Below are 17,397 nucleotides of genomic sequence, written 5' to 3' on the forward strand. Positions count from 1 at the left end.
CCTCTATATGTATCGTTGATCTAAAATTGATACGAGTTAGTTTATTTACACGATTTTGCCAAAAGAATCTGACACATCTTGAACAAGCACTCAAAAATTGTTTCGTCGGTAAGATTTGTATCGTTTAGAGGTTACACTCGTGGAAAAGTAAGTTCGCTTAATGTGTGAATCCCCGCCGGACCGAGAAGTTTTCATTTCGTTATAATTATAGGGAGTTTTCAGTTCCTTGTGGAACTCTCCACATGTCGCATGTCGAGCACCTGGGGTGGTTGACAAACTACATGACAGCAGGCACAAGTGTTAAACCGTGAACATAATAACGCCTATTAATTCCGTTTGTGAGCCACCTTCGTATGAGACACAGAACAAGCACACTTGGTTCACTGCTCCTCAGCGCCTCAGAGGACTTAAGGGGCCGATAACCTGCTTGTGGAGGTAGGGCAAGTGCAAGAGCCCCACTAACGCTTCCAAGTTATATGTCGCACATGTGCGTCGTCCATCATCACACGTATGCCCTGCAGCTGTGTGTGATGAAACGACGTAGATTGCACACGTGATCCTGTAGTAGAAGCTCTAAGCAGCCACTACCACTGACTATTCCAGCTGTGGTGAACACTACGAAATAAATTTGCATTCTGGGCCTATACATTGACGAAGGCTGTTTGCAACAGATGAAAAATTATGCCGGACCAGGACTCGAACCTGGAATTTATGCTCGTCACGAATGGTCCTCTTAACCACTTTTATATCTTAGTGCCTCTCCAGAACCGAACCCAACTTGCACATGTCACGTAGTCAGAACCGTTATGCTCGCGCGGTTTCACGAACTGCTCAGGTAGATAATCATTTTAGCCCGTTAGTAACAGAAAGTGTTGCTGATGAATGCAGTTGTGGTACCGGTACACATTACGTACACATTGACGTAGGCTGTTTGCGACACATGACAATTTTTCCCGTACCGGGACTCGAACCCTTATTTGGCGCTCATCAGAGCGCTCGCCATGACTACTTTGACCATCCGAGCATGCCTGCAGGACCGATCCAATTTTCCATACGTGACATAGTCAGAACCCTTATGCTCGCACAATTCCCGATTCCCATGCAAGGAGAAAAGTATTGTATTTGTTTTGGATCCAGTACTGGATAAAAAAATATTAATTACGAATTAATTTCTACCAACTACAACCATCCTCAGACATAAAAAAACATACAAAGGTAGATTCATGCACAACGTCTCCAAATTACGTAAAAAACTGAATCAGAAAACCGTATTAGCACACATGACAGTGTCTGCGTATCTGAGAGAACCCAATGCATTAAATATTTAGTGATTGCTTGTATAGGTGCTACAGGCACATTAATCAGCCATATAAGCTTCGTTACAGCTTCTGAAAAAAAATTCTGAGTGCTATGCACACTATTACGCCAGAAAATTGACATTTTAAAGACACGAGGTACACAGCAATACTGCGACGGGTGCGTGCTTCAACTTTGGCCCGCTAGATGTCGCTGCTGCACATCAGATGACGTAACTTCAAAAAAAAAAATACTCTTTTTAATTAATTGTAGAAAATATTTCCCACTGAATTTAGCGCAAATAAAACTTGAAAAGCAAATTACTGTGCTTACATGCTATGTAATATAGTTTAATAAGGAAAGGTGCTTTATTAAAAATATTAGAAGCATTACAAAATTACGTAGCATCATTAGAGAATGCAGTCGTTCTTTGAAACAAAATCTGCAGCTTGCTAATGAAACAGGTCATAAAAACCATCCTCCATATCCTCACATCGCGTCCACGACACTCGAGTGACACGATTTAAGTATTGTAATGGATTCACTCAGGTACGAAAGAGCTGTAATGTTTACCAATAATGTTTTCTGAGTCTGTGTTTATGTAATTTGGTGACAGCAGTGTATATCACCCTTCCTTTGTATGTTATTTCTTAGGTCTGAAGAGCGAAAGTAGTTACCTCATTACTCATTTTTTTGTGATTCATGACTGCATTTATAAGAAAACAAATATTTCTCTGCAACTAGCGAAATATTATATCGTCGAGGCGTGCGTGCATCACTGATGGTTACCGTGTCTGTGTTCATACTGTGTCTGTATTTTCACAATACAATGTCCTTCAGACACGCATGTAGGTCTGAAGGAACAGGCATTGTCGCTGACGATTACAGCTGTGGTAAGCATTAGGATACACATGAAAATTTGTGCCCCACCGGGACTCGAACCTCTGAAGTTCCTTCCCGCTTATAACGAGCGGTCGCCTTAACCACTTATAGGAAATCAGGGAATCAACATACAGTAGGTTCATTCAAGATCTGGCGACATTATCAAAATAAGGACAACAATAATTAACATAGGAACGCCCTCGCTGCAAAGTAACCCAAAATATTGGTGCAATATTGCCGATGTGTCGGATGACGCATTAGAGAGATATGACTAACTTGGAGGAACGCCCAAAAATCAAGGATGCTCTTTTTGTCATCTTGAAATAGATAACAGCCTGACAGTCCTTTGATGCAGTTCATTGCGTTTGTCTTTGTGCGTAGGAAAAAGATCTCACCGAGGAACAGAAGCGACTTTGGCACAACAGCCTGTGGAGCAGCACGAAGAAGTAGGTCCACATACCAGACGATGGTCAGCCGTGTCAAGCGTTTGACGCTGAGGGGAAAGTGGAGAATCTGGCATATTAATGCTATGCAGCCAGAGTCACATCATGCGTTTCTCACTGACAACCAAGTACCGGGGCACATGGGCGTCCCTGACGAGGAGGACACGGTGCACTGTACACCACATCACGGGTCACGTGGTCTCAGGCTGCCGGCCTTCCACCATGTCAAGGATGTCGCCTCTCACCATTAGGCGATAAACGTCGCATGCCGTAGAAGATCTGATACGAGGCAGGTTTGCATACACGTAACTGTCATCGTTGAAAAAGATGAGATTCAAGAGGGAAGTAGAAATATACGCTATTCCAACGGCGGCACCCTAGAAAGAGGAGCAAGCTCATCAGTCAGGGATCCCGAAAAACTGTTGTAATAGAGAGTCCACAACCATCGTGCAGAGGGCAGCAGTTCTAAGGCGAATACTGACAAGGCCAAGGCCTCTTCCCCCACGAGGGAGAGTACGTATGTCATAACGAACTTTAAAAATAACACCCCCTCGCACAAAATTGCCAAACGCTGCCAGCAAACTGTTCGCCATCGCCTTCGGCATTGGTAAGACGTGGTCCAAATGCTGTATCCTGGATGACAGATGAGAACTGACAGAACCAGTCAACTGACCGTGTCCAAAGCTCGAAGCAGATTACTACGGACCCTCGTGCGGATCGCTTGAAGCAGGCGCTTACAGTTAGGTGTAGCCGTTCCTGTCAGTTGCGCATGAAGGAAATTCCCAAACATTTGAGCATGTCCATCGACCACAACGGAGCCACACTCTCTTCCAGAAGATCCCTGATAATGTTAAAAACAGCAGACTTTGTCAACTTCATACGACTACCCACAGAAGTTCCATATCGAGTGATCCATTCCAACGCCAAATGCACCTCATTAACTGACCGAGCGGAAAAGTCCAGATCAACCGCTTACGCGCTAGAAATAAATGTCTGTTTCCTCACCGTGAGCTCTGCTATCCGTATAATAGGGGATCAAGAGCAATGGCAAAAAGGATCGTCGACAATGGACATCCCTGCCTGATAGATCGAGATACAGTATTGGGGCACGTTGCACGTCTATTCACCATCACATGCGACGAGGCACCTAGGACAAGTCGTATGACGTCACGGGATAAAGCCATCCGTCGCGTCACTTCAACAAGATAGCTATGGCTGACCCTATCGAAGGAGTGGTCCAAGTCCACCAACAGAAAGGGGCCTCGAATGTAGGAGGTCGTGGCTGGGGCGATAATCACGATAGTGTCTGAGCACTGTCTCTGTGCCACCAAGGCACTTTTGATGCAAAGACATAAATTGAGGAAGGACGGACTTCGGACGGGCTGCAAGGAGCCGGGTGGAAATCTCGAAATCACAATTAAGCGTCGTCGACCTCAGGTAATATTTAATCCCCGCGTCCCCCAGATATCTTGGGGTCCGGAATAATCAGTCCTCCCACAAAGGTAGGAGGGAGTGGAACATCAGCGTCCAACACTTTTCTCCAACAGTACTATTGCTCCAGTCAGGGGAAAAGCCGAGTACAACACTACCAGCTACTACTAAATTAGCAATAGACCGATAATGTTAGTCCTGTGAAAGGATTTTAATTTGACCGTGATCGTGCGTGATCGAAAGGTATCGGACTTTTCTTTTCTCGAAAGATCACAATTGAAAGGAAGCAATAACCGAACAAACGGGATTCGAAACAAGATTCTATCGGTTATATGAAAACTGCAGTTACCTAAAAGAGAACGGTTGCCAGCCTGATTGGGCAAAGTTATGCCATATATTGGCACTATTCATAAAGAAATTTAACTATTGGAATTCACTTTACTTGAAACTGAAATTCTGTTTTGCAATTAGGACAGAAAGCAGTAGTACACATCAGCAAGTAATGTAACAGTAATTTGACATGAACAACTCGGCAGGAATACTGACCGTGTTTGCAACAACTGGTTCTCAATGACATCATCTGTATAATAAAGCAGCAAAGTGGTTGTCATTTGAAAGGTATGGTTATGGTGGAGCGCTACTGATGTGGACATGAGGCTCTTCCATCAGTTGTATTATTGGTAAATACTGTCGCTGAAATAGTTTTCAGATAATTATATTATTTTTACTAATGATTATTTGTATTTTCAACGATCATTAATTTGATTATAGTATTTAGCTAAAATGGGACATGCGGAGACTGGATCTAGTGCAGTCTGAAGAGCTATAACCAGTTGCTTACTACAACACACAAATATTTGAGATCGGCAAGTGCACTTCATTAATACTGTAGCTGTTATATGAAATGTAAATCTCCCTCACCAACTGGCATGGGGAGTCAGAAACTAATCCATCAGTAGGCTCAGAACAAGACTGGACATTTTAGTCGCAATACAATATGAGAAACACTTAGCTATATGCACATGAAAGTATAAACACTATTACTTCCAAATCTACACATAATCCATATGCTGGTCCTTGGAATCTATAAGCTAGTAATTATTATAAATCCTCGCAGTTTTCATAGATAGCTGTAATAGTGAACTAAGATTGCAATACGAAGAATCTGTAAGCCGAATACTTCAAATCTTCTCGTTGTAATTGTACTTTCGTGAAACTTTAACTATTCTTTTTTGAAAAATACGTGGAGTACTTCCAATATAAGGTCCACTGAATAATTATGAAATTCTCTACTCCACAAAAATTCATTATGTAAAGGAAAGTAATTACTTTTCACTTCGATAAATTAGGATACTCGGAAATATTACAACACACGGAATAGCAAGGTAAATGAGGAAGGACAAAATGTGGGAGCTCAGCAACAAGTTTAAACAATATTAACTTGTTATTGAGTAAGAAACCACGTAACTGGTCCCCGCCTTTACACGAGTACTCAAATGGTTCTGTGAGATGGAGCTGGTGGCAGTGTTGATCTGCTGTGGCTATTTAAAAAAAGGCGGCAAAAGTATCCAAGGTTCTTGGTGTGTAACAAGCTCTGAAAATTCTCTTCTTAGCGCTGGATTTTCCAACTACAGTGCTAACAAATGTATGTCATGAATAATAAGGCAAATTACTAAAGTGTAGTACTGTTCCTATTGCCTTGTCCAATTTACAAGGTGCGAACACGTTGCCTGCATGCCACACACTGACTCTCACTGTCTACCACTGCCTGACTGTTACCACAAGGGGAGTTTTGCAGTTCGATCGCCAAACCCACCCCTTGTTTTACATGATTACAAACCTACTTGCCCTATGCATGAACAAGTATTACAAGCAAAGTTGGAACACTTCCATTCCTTTAGAGTCTATTTCTTTTGAAATTACGTCCATAGATTAGTTACAATTGCATAAATGGTCATAAATAATGAATAAAACATTTACGTAGATGTAACGTCGAAGGGCACGGTTATACAGATGCCACATTAAGTAATTCAGACACAGAAGTTATGTGAGATAAGTATAGAGAATATCGATATTGGTGTCGCAAGGAGACATAAGTTCTTGGTACTTAGTGATCCAGCGAGGTGCCATAAAGTCGCGAAGGCGTGATAAAACTCCAGCAGGAAAATATCTGGGCCCGGGGATTTGTTTATTAGTCCCTTAGGGACACCGTCGTCAGAGTCAACAGTTGTAACCGCAGCCGTAGGAAGACTTCATCCATATCTGTAGCATCCTGGTCCACTTCCATACAGAACTGTTGATAGTGGTACACACTGGCGCCCGCAGTGTCTTCCTGGGACTTCAGGTGGTGGTGGTGGTGGTAGTGGTTAGTGTTTAACGTCCCGTCGACAACGAGGTCATTAGAGACGGAGCGCCAGCTCGGGTGAGGGAAGGATTGGGAAGGAAATCGGCCGTGCCCTTTCAAAGGAACCATCCCGGCATTTGCCTGAAACGATTTAGGGAAATCACGGAAAACCTAAATCAGGATGGCCGGAGACGGGATTGAACCGTCGTCCTCCCGAATGCGAGTCCAGTGTGCTACCACTGCACCACCTCGCTCGGTGGGGACTTCAGGCGGTCATCATCCAACACCTCAGGTGCATGCACCAACCTCTCGGACAGCGCTGTTTCTTTCTGACAATATCGTGCGTTGAAAGGGATTCCCCATGGACCCGTTTCTACATCTGGCATATATCTATGCGGCGACGGGCAAGCGAAATAATCTGCGCCTTTCAAGTGGTTCAAGTGGCTCTGAGTACTATTGGACTTAACAGCAGAGGTCATCAGTCCCCTAGAACTTAGAACTACTTAAACCTACCTAACCTAAGGACATCACACACATCCATGCCCCAGGCAGAATTCGAACCTGCGACCGTAGCGGTCGCGCGGTTCCAGACTGAAGCGCCTAGAGCCGCTCGGCCACACTGGCCGGCTCTTCGCCTTTACCCTTTGAATTTCAGCCTGTCTGAAAGTGACGGTACTTAGCCAGAGAGGTTCCAGAGCAGCAAGAAGTAAATTTCCAACGTATTTCGACGCCAATACATCTTGTTTCAACCATATTTTATCACTGTGCGATGAATAGCAGGCTTAGCAAATTCGAGCCACCGCCGAAGTGTTGAAGGGCATATCGGAAGGCATCTTTTATAGGTGGTCTATGCCGTCTCCATTAATTGCCTGAAACCCGCATTCTAGAGATGTGCGACATTCCACTTCCACATACCTAGACCGCGCCACACACTCTACCGTTGGACGGAGACAGTTTATACATATGTGATATGGTCAGAGAAGGCCGTAGGCCACAAATGAGCGTCCATAGTCGCACCTGGGAGACCGTGGGAAACAGGCACGACCAAGGCTACTCGCCTAGTGGCTTGAAACATTCGTACATCTACATTGATCATCATGCGCACGTTCCCATGTGTGAGCAAGATTCAAGTCCTGCACCAGCGTTGTGGTTCCGGGCATGGGGTGTATGGGGAAATTCATCCATCTGGGATTTCATATCATTGTACACCAAGAATAAAGTGGTCGGAGCGGCCCACAAGCAAAGGCACGTCGTTTTCCCGAGCCAGAGGGAGCATAAAATTTGATGGTGCGGACACCATAGAAGGTCTCCGCGAGACCCCTGGCTGATGGTAGATAAACCACAATCCCCTCGCGGTCCCACTACCGCCGTCAGCTCACAGCGTAACACAGACATAGTATCTACAAAAAGCCGGGAACTTACCGGGGTGAACTTGTACGAGGACAGTATGAATAACCGATGCCCGTAACATTCCGCAGAGCAAGTTAAGTTTGACCTGCGTCCTAATCGTGTTGACATTTACGGAGTCAGTCATATATGCTCGTCGTGGTACCGTATTCACAGAAACGCAAGAAGACCAGAAGTATCCATAAATGTCTCTCCAATATATAGCGCAACTCCAACCAAATCCCTAGTCCATTAACAGCCATTCGTTACTGCAGCACCAACCACAACTTGGTTCAAATGGCTCTGAGCACTATGGGACTTAACTGCTGAGGTCGTCAGTCCCCTAGAACTTAGAACTACTTAAACCTAACTAACCTAAGGACATCACACACATCCATGCCCGAGGCAGGATTCGAACCTGCGACCGTAGTGGCCGCGCGGTTCAAGACTGTAGCGCCTAGAACCGCTCGGCCATCCCTGCCGGCAGCAACCACAACTATTTCAGCGTTCACCCATGACGGTTGATGGGCCGCGGGATCCTTCACCGTGTGATGACCTCAACCCACAGGAAAAATAATTATCAAAATCTGAACTGCGAAGTCATCCAAAATTCTAGTTGGAAAAACACACTCTTTGTTATAACTCTCAATTGGTCACGATCCCACTTTGTTTATGAACTGAAAACTCTAATATTCACGAGATATTGCTCTGAATTTAACCTGAACCGACAATATTGTGTATATATTCTCTGAAACTTCAAACACATCTAAGACAATATCTGAAAGGAATTAGAAAAAGTGACAAAATTTCGTGAATCACTCACAATACTGTTAATAATTGCATGAACACTGGGGGAGGGAGGGGGGGAGGGGGTTCACCATACATCTACCCACTTTTGAGTATAACCAGTATCTCTTAATACTACGACTCGTAGCAATACAATAACAAAAACTTTTATTGCTGGGTAAACAGTCCCTACGTGATTTGACAGCTGACATTTATAATTCACGCTCACGTCAGGAAATGCACCAATACGGGAATAGCAGCTTTTACGTTATTGGTCAGAACGCAAGCAATTATGGCGGTCGCCGTAATTTTGGCGCGAAGCCATATTTCGCGACACAATACTCTCATTAGTCACTGTCATATATCTAGTCTCATAACAATACACAAAACTACATAAAATAACTACATTATTATTTATTATTTAGCGTATGGCTAATACAGACATATCATGAAATTACATATACGAGGGCAGTTCAATAAGTAATGCAACACATTTTTTTCTCGGCCAATTTTGGTTGAAAAAACCGGAAATTTCTTGTGGAATATTTTCAAACATTCCCGCTTCGTCTCGTATAGTTTCATTGACTTCCGACAGGTGGCAGCGCTGTACGGAGCTGTTAAAATGGCGTCTGTAACGGATGTGCGTTGCAAACAACGGGCAGTGATCGAGTTTCTTTTGGCGGAAAACCAGGGCATCACAGATACTCATAGGTGCTTGCAGAATGTCTACGGTGATCTGGCAGTGGACAAAAGCACGGTGAGTCGTTGGGCAAAGCGTGTGTCATCATCGCCGCAAGGTCAAGCAAGACTGACTGATCTCCCGCGTGCGGGCCGGCCGTGCACAGCTGTGACTCCTGCAATGGCGAAACGTGCGAACACACTCGTTCGAGATGATCGACGGATCACCATCAAACAACTCAGTGCTCAACTTGACATCTCTGTTGGTAGTGCTGTCACAATTTTTCACCAGTTGGGATATTCAAAGGTTTGTTCCCGCTGCGTCCCTCGTTGTCTAACCGAACACCATAAAGAGCAAAGGAGAACCATCTGTGCGGAATTGCTTGCTCGTCATGTGGCTGACGGTGACAATTTCTTGTCAATTATTGTTACAGGCGATGAAACATGGGTTCATCACTTCGAACCTGAAACAAATCGGCAATCAATGGAGTGGCGCCACACCCACTCCCCTACAAGAAAAAGTTTAAAGCCATACCCTCAGCCGGTAAAGTCATGGTTACAGTCTTCTGGGACGCTGAAGGGGTTATTCTGTTCGATGTCCTTCCCCATGATCAAACGATCAATTCTGAAGTGTATTGTGCTACTCTTCAGAAATTGAAGAAACGACTTCAGCGTGTTCGTAGGCACAAAAATCTGAACGAACTTCTCCTTCTTCATGACAACGCAAGACCTCACACAAGTTTTCGCACCCGAGAGGAGCTCACAAAACTTCAGTGGACTGTTCTTCCTCATGCTCGCTACAGCCCCGATCTCGCACCGTCGGATTTCCATATGTTTGGCCCAATGAAGGACGCAATCCGTGGGAGGCACTACGCGGATGATGAAGAAGTTATTGATGCAGTACGACGTTGGCTCCGACATCGACCAGTGGAATGGTACCGTGCAGGCATACAGGCCCTAATTTCAAGGTGGCGTAAGGCCATAGCATTGAATGGAGATTACGTTGAAAAATAGTGTTGTGTAGCTAAAAGATTGGGGAATAACCTGGTGTATTTCAATGCTGAATAAAACAACCCCTGTTTCAGAAAAAAACTGTGTTGCATTACTTATTGAACTGCCCTCGTACATCTGTACATATTGACACACAGGAAACTTAAGTTTGTCTTTACAACTGAATATCCAGTCCTTCAATCCAGCGCACTGCATCTGGAGTTGCTAGCAGGAAGTCCTCTTTGGCGCGGTGATAGGCTGGAATCCTGCATTCACTGGCAATGTGGTGAACAGTCTGGTATGGAGCCCCGCAGTCACAAGCTGGATCAGGCAGCTTCTTCCACTTAAAGAGAGCATCCCTGCATCGCCCATGGCTGGTACTGATTCTGTTGAGAGTAGACCACGTCTTGCGTGGTAAGTCAAATCCACTTGGAAGTTTAGCACCTGAGAAGATGTTATGCATGTGCACATAGTTCTAATGATATGAAGAAGTTTATATTTACTTGTGTTTCAACAATGACTACCAGGCAATTGTAATTTTATTTTCGTTAGCAGAAAGCAATCATAAACTAAACAAAGAATTTACTTGAATAGAGTCTGTAATTCTTATACTGTTAATAGAGAAAGAACGTTCCTAGGTCAGGGGATAGCGTTCGGCGAAATTTCTTAACTTTTTCTTGCATACGAAGCGTTGCTTTGGGCAGCACGATGTCGGCGGGTTACGATGATGAGAGCAGGATACAGGCAGTTCCGCTGGTTAATCTTCTCCTGCGAAACGCAAATAAAGTTCCGGCACAGCTGTATCATTAACCCCGTGGTGATTATCAAACCACAAGACGCCAGTATACGAACGTTGTTGACATGTCCTCTCTTGCAAAGTACATTACGTAGACATTGCTCGTTTTTACACTTTATGCACTGTCCGTGACGCTATCATCCATAATTACACAGTTCGTCACATTCATGTAGTCTTAGCCACAAATACACAGTTCATAGAATTGTTCTTGTGTGTGAAATGCTTGAACAAAGTGGACATTGTTTACGGTGTGCTTCAAACTTCGACACCGTCACTGAAAGTCATTTATATTGCGCAGTTAATTAAAGTCTTCACTTTCACGGCTTGATAGAATGTGATAGACAACAATTCCACCACCCAAAACCAATACCAGCAAAGTTCATTCGCATAAGAGCACTGTTCGTGTCGGCCACAACAAAGTATTGTTAGCGGCACTTTCACAGTCCGGTTTATTTGCTCTTAAAGTTAGCTGGCGATGGCATTACATACCGCAGTGGTAAAGAGATCTAACAATCTGATAGTTTGGTATCACTGTCCATATAATTACGTATGCTTTTCATAAAACACAGTACTATTTTTCCGCGCACGCCTCACAGACACACCATCCACCATTCCCTCTACTTCACAACAACCTTTCGACTGTCGATATCAATATTGCTGTCCCGTGTCTATAGATCGTAAATTACATAAATATTTATAAATGTTACTGACTGCATTTTTCACAATTAATAATATTCCAAAAGAGAACTTTACCACAGGTACAAAGCAAGAAACATATTTATCCATTGGCAAACGAAATAATAACAATTACATATTTAATTTAAAACACGCAGTAGAATGTTACATAATCACAATTACAAATGCCCATATGAACAAAAGAAAAAGAATAGAACTCTAAAGAAAATCGCGAAAAATATTTTATATGCGTAATTAGCAATGCCTTCACAACCGGGAGAATGTCTTGGCAGAGAGGATCATTATCTTCCACAGGTAGAGCGAGGCAGTTGTCTGACGGACTAAAGCGACGTTTCTTATGTTTCTTCGGCGACTGTTGTTTACGTATGTTTGCTTCACTGTCCAAGGACGCCAGGGTCTACTGACGGGCAGGTACGATGAGGGTAGTAGGCACGTAGAGTCCACGACGCTCGCATAGTTCGTGACTACCTCACAGGTAGACGAATATTACATTGTCGTTTAGCATGTAGAGGAGTGAATACATAGCTCATGGTTACAATATCTTGTGTTTCTACAGCATCTGTATCTTCACTATACAATGTCATTCAGACATGCAAGCATGTTTGAAGGAACAGGTACTGATACTGTCGATTGCAGCTGTGGTAAACGTTACGAGACAGATTCGCATTCTGCAACTATGCATTCACATCACCTGTTTGCGACAAATGAAAATTTGTGCCGGACCACGAAACGAACGTGGTATCTTTAGTTCTTCCATAATTTTAGGAAGTCTCTGCCCAATCATCCTCTTAACATGCTCATACCATCTTAATCTCTTTTTTCCGATTTCTTCTCTCATAATTTCTTGTTTAAGGTCATTTCTAATATCTACATTCCTTACTCTGTCCATTCACGTTTTTCCCTTAACTGCTCTGAAAAATTTCATTTTCCCCGCTTGCAGTATGCTCCAGTCCTTTACTGTCATTGTCCATGTTTCTCCTCCGTAGGTGATAATAGGGAAGTAATAACTCTTATACATAAGGAATTTTGCTTTTATGAAACTTCCTTATTCCAAATCAGGTGTTTTATTGTTTGGTAGAAATAGCCTCCGTTCTGTAACCTCCCATTGATTTCGTTGGTTATTCTTCTATCACTAGATATTTCACTCCCTGAATAAGTGAAACTGTATACCACTTTGAGGGGTTCTCCATTCCCGTTTATCCCTTTGTCTCTTCCATATATCATTACTTCACTCTTATCTTTATTTATACTATTTCATTATTTCCTTCCACGTATCAAGTTGAAACTGTATATCTACCTCTTTATTGCTTTCAAAACACAGACGAGCCTCGGAACGAACCATTCAGGATCATTTGACAGTAACAACTTGAATTTTGCACTACCGTTACATCATCTTCCCCCAAAAAATATGTATCCCGAGACGCCTAATTCTATTACGGTGCTCCAAACTGTCACAAGATGGCTTGGTGAAGTTTCTGAGGGTTTTCTCCTGACCAGTAAAGGTTTTTTTTTTTCTTGGGTAGCCATAATTTTCTATGTATGCATGTGAAGGTCTGTGTGCAGCTGATCCTATCGGACAGTCCCAGAGGAGCTGCATGTTCACGTGCTGATCGCTTTTGTGATTCTGGACGGACGCTCTCACACGCGCCACGTTTTCATTCGTTGTTACTGTCACAGGTCGGACATTAGATTTTCTTTTCATTGCATGCTATGAAGTTTGGTACCCAAACTCGAACAGTTCTTCTGTCAGGAACAAAATCATGTCAGCGAAGTTCGAATAGAATGTGGAATGCCCGCTGAGTAGTAACCACAGAACCACAATTACGAGTATGCTGCTCCACAAGAAACACACGACGCTCACCTAGCCGAGTTACTGTGCCTGATGAAAATGGCACGTACACCGCTGTCGACGGATAACGCCTCCACACCCGTAAACCCACCACAACTGAAACAGGGACCTCTCCAACTCTTTCCTTTTTTTTTTTTTTTTTGTCTTCTGATTCGTTTGATGCGGCCTGCTACATATTCCTCTCCTATGCCAACCTCTTCATCTCAGAGTGGCATTTGCTACCTACACTATGTGATCAAAAGTATCCGCACACTTGGCTGGAGATATCATACAATTTCGCGGCGCCCTCCATCGGTAATGCTGGAATTTAACATGGTGTTCGTCCACCTTAGCCTTGAGGACAGCTTCCACTCGCGCAGGCATACGTTCAATCAGGTGCTGGGAGGTTTCTTCCGGAATGGCAGCCCATTCTTCACGGAGTGCTGCACTGAGAACAGGTATCGATGTCGATCGGTGAGGTCTGGCACGAAGTCGACCTTCCAAAACATCCCAAAGCTGTTCTGTAGGATTCAGGTTAGGACTCAGCGCAGGCCAGTCCATTTCAGGGATGTTACTGTCGTGTAACCACTCCATCACAGGTCGTGCATTATGAACAGATTCTCGATCGTGTTGAAAGATTCATTCAACATCCCCGAATTGCTCTTCATCAGCGGGAAGCAAGAAGGTGCTTAAAACATCAATGTAGGCCTGTGCTGTGTCAGTGCCATGCAAAACAATGAGGGGTGCATGCCCACTCCATGTAAGACACGACCACACCGTAACACCACCGCCTACAAATTTTACTGTTGGCACTACACACCCTGGCAGGTGACGTTCACCGGGCATTCGCCATACCCACACCATGCCATCGGATCGCCACATTGTGTACCGTGATTCATCACTCCACACAAAGTTTTTCCACTGTTCACTAGTCCAATGTTCACGCTCCTTACACCAAGCGAGGCATCGTTTGGCATTTATCGGCGTGATGTGTGGCTTATGAGCAGCGGCTCGACCATGAAATCCAAGTTTTCTCACCTCCCGCCTGTCATAGTACTTGCATGGATCCTGATGCAGATTGGAATTCCTGTGTGATGGTCTGCACAGATGTCTGCCTATTACACATTACGACCCTCTTCAACTGTCGGCGGTCTCTGTCAGCCAACAGACGAGGTCGGCCTGTACGCTTTTGTGCTGTACGTGTCCCTTCACGTTTCCACTCCACTATCACATCGGAAACAATGGACCTAGGGATGTTTAGGACTGTGGAAACGTTGCGTACAGACGTATGACACAAATGACACCCGATCACCCGACCACGTTCGAAATCCGTGAGTTCTGCGGAGCGCTCTATTATGCTTTCTCACGATGTCTAATGACTACTGAGGTCGCTGATATGGAGTACCTGGCAGTAGGTGGCAGCACAATGCACCTAATATGAAAAAAGTATGTTTTTGGAGGTGTCCGGATACTTTTGATAACGTAGGGTTCGTCCTCAACTATTTGCTGGATGTATTCCAATCTCTGTCTTCTTCTACTGTTTTCGGCCTCTACAGCTCCCACCAGTAACGTGGAAGTCATTCCCTGATCTCTTAACAGATGTCCTATTATCCTGTCCCTTCTCCTTGTCAGTGTTTTCCACATTTTTTTTCCTTATAGATTCTGAGCAGAACCTCCTCACTGCTTCCCTAATCAGTCCACTTAATTTTCGTCATACGTCTGTAGCACCACATCTCAAATGCTTCGATTCTCCGGTTTTGCCACAGTCCATGTTTCACTGTCTTACAATGCTGTGCTACAGACGTTCATTCTCAGAAATTTCTTCCCCAAATTAAGACCCATGTTTGATACTAATAGATTTGAAACTTCCTGGCAGATTAAAACTGTGTGCCCGACCGAGACGAACTCGGGACCTTTGCCTTTCGCGGGTAAGTGCTCTACCATCTGAGCTACCGAAGCTCGACTCACGCCCGGTCCTCACAGCTTTACTTCTGCCAGTATCTAGTCTCCTACCTGTGAGGACCGGGCGTGAGTCGTGCTTCGGTAGCTCAGATGGTAAGCCGGCACGGTAGCTCAGCGTGTTCGGTCAGAGAGCTGGTTGGCCTCTGTAATAAAACAACTGAGTGTAACGATCAACAAACGAACCTTAACGGATGTCATGCGACGCCCGCAACGACCAAACACAATGATCAACAGCGAAAAAAAAAAATGGTAGAGCACTTGCCCGCGAAAGGCAAAGGCCCCGAGTTCGAGTCTCGGTCGGGCACACAGTTTAAATCTGCCAGGAAGTTTCATATCAGCGCACACTCCGGTGCAGAGTGAAAATCTCATTCTGGACTAGTAGATTTCTTTTGGCCGGAAATGCCCTACCATGAACTTTACGTTGAAAGAAAGGGGTAAGAGAATTTGTGTATCGGTTTAATCATGTAGGTCAGTAAGACGAAGCAAAGCGTACAGAATAATCCTCAACATTATTATGTACGCGGCCCTGAGTTCTCACTCTTTTTACGAATTAAGAGGAATTTGTATTCCTTTTAAGGCATCATGTACTACATGAAGTACCTTATATTTTACTTTATGGAGCTAATGGGGTAAATGCATGATAGTACATAGACAACAATTAAACTGCTTCATTTATACAAGTAATATCTTTCTAGTTCTCGTGTAAATATAGAAACATTAAAACAAATTGGTTTCAGGTTTAGGTTTTCTCTCAGAAGAATAAAAACTGTTTTTCATGCAGCCGAGAAGTAAATCACTATCGTTCACTCACCCGTTCAGAACTCATTTATGCGTCTCAGACTGGAAGTAAATAAGAGAAACATACTGAGGGTGGTTTGGAGGGTCTCAGTACTGGAAGAGATGAACAGCAGGCAACACAATCAGGTGCTGTACACAGAAAAGGGAAAAAGTTACAGTTTTCCTAAGGGAACAACTCATCTCCATTCATGGGAATTTGTTTAGAATTAATCCTACAGTACTTACCGACAAACTTGTCATCCATCAGTGAGTAGATTACCGTCCAAAGGGGTATTGCGAAAGATTACAAAAAAAGGGGATGCTAATTTTTCAGGATTACGTGGGTACAGACAGAAGTACAGAAGTGCAGGGGAAACAGGTCTTAATGTAAAACAGGAGGAACAACCTCTCGGAACGAGAGGAAACACAAACGTTGATAACTAAGGTTCGAATATGAAATTCCACTCCAAGTAAACAGCATCTTGATTGCCGTGGTTCTTAAATAGCGTAGTCGAAACAGAACTATAGCTACAACACTTGTTTACCTCGACAAGACCATGTTCTTTTGACATTATTGCTCCGTATGGACTGTACTGTTAAAATTCCTTCGTTTGCAGCTAAATTCATGTGTGCCTTGGTCTTCGATATGATAATAAGTATGTCATTCATTTACGGTCGCGAACCTACTGTTATGACGTCATGCCCATATTGAACACAGACACTCGCAGCTGTGAACAGTTCAGGAACTGAAGAGTATGAAACAGTTGACAGTGGAGCATGATAAACGTTTGTACCTGATTCTTTCTGACTCGTCAGACGTATGCAACAGGTTTTCCGCACTGGGACCTACGGCGTGCAGCGCGACGGAGGTGGCCGTAGAGGGGGGGGGGACACCTGGTTGCAGCAGCGGCCGTAACGGCTGTGAAGAAGAAATCTGGGAAACCGGCGAGTGGGCCGCGGCTTTCCCCGGCCAGCGTCGCGGGGCGTCGAACGCGCGGTACCCGCCGACAAGCGAGAGTCGCAGCGATGCGCTGTACTTGTAGCTCTGGCGTATCTCAACTGAAGCGTACCTCGCACAGTAGCCAGCAACAAGCGCGCGGGT

General features: G+C 44.2%; 1 protein-coding gene and 1 non-coding gene across 2 annotated transcripts in view; one reads left to right on the forward strand and one right to left on the reverse strand.

The window, feature by feature from the left end:
- The window catches only part of LOC124613841 (glycine-rich cell wall structural protein 1-like), a 157,672-nt gene that overhangs the window by 48,628 nt on the left and 91,647 nt on the right, over positions 1-17,397 (forward strand). The window lies entirely within an intron of this gene.
- Positions 6,579-6,650, reverse strand: Trnaa-cgc. The gene has a single exon. It is a non-coding gene; the product is annotated as a tRNA-Ala (tRNA).

Source organism: Schistocerca americana, chromosome 4 (genome assembly GCF_021461395.2).
Source record: "Schistocerca americana isolate TAMUIC-IGC-003095 chromosome 4, iqSchAmer2.1, whole genome shotgun sequence".
Classification (NCBI taxonomy): Eukaryota; Metazoa; Arthropoda; class Insecta; order Orthoptera; family Acrididae; genus Schistocerca; species Schistocerca americana.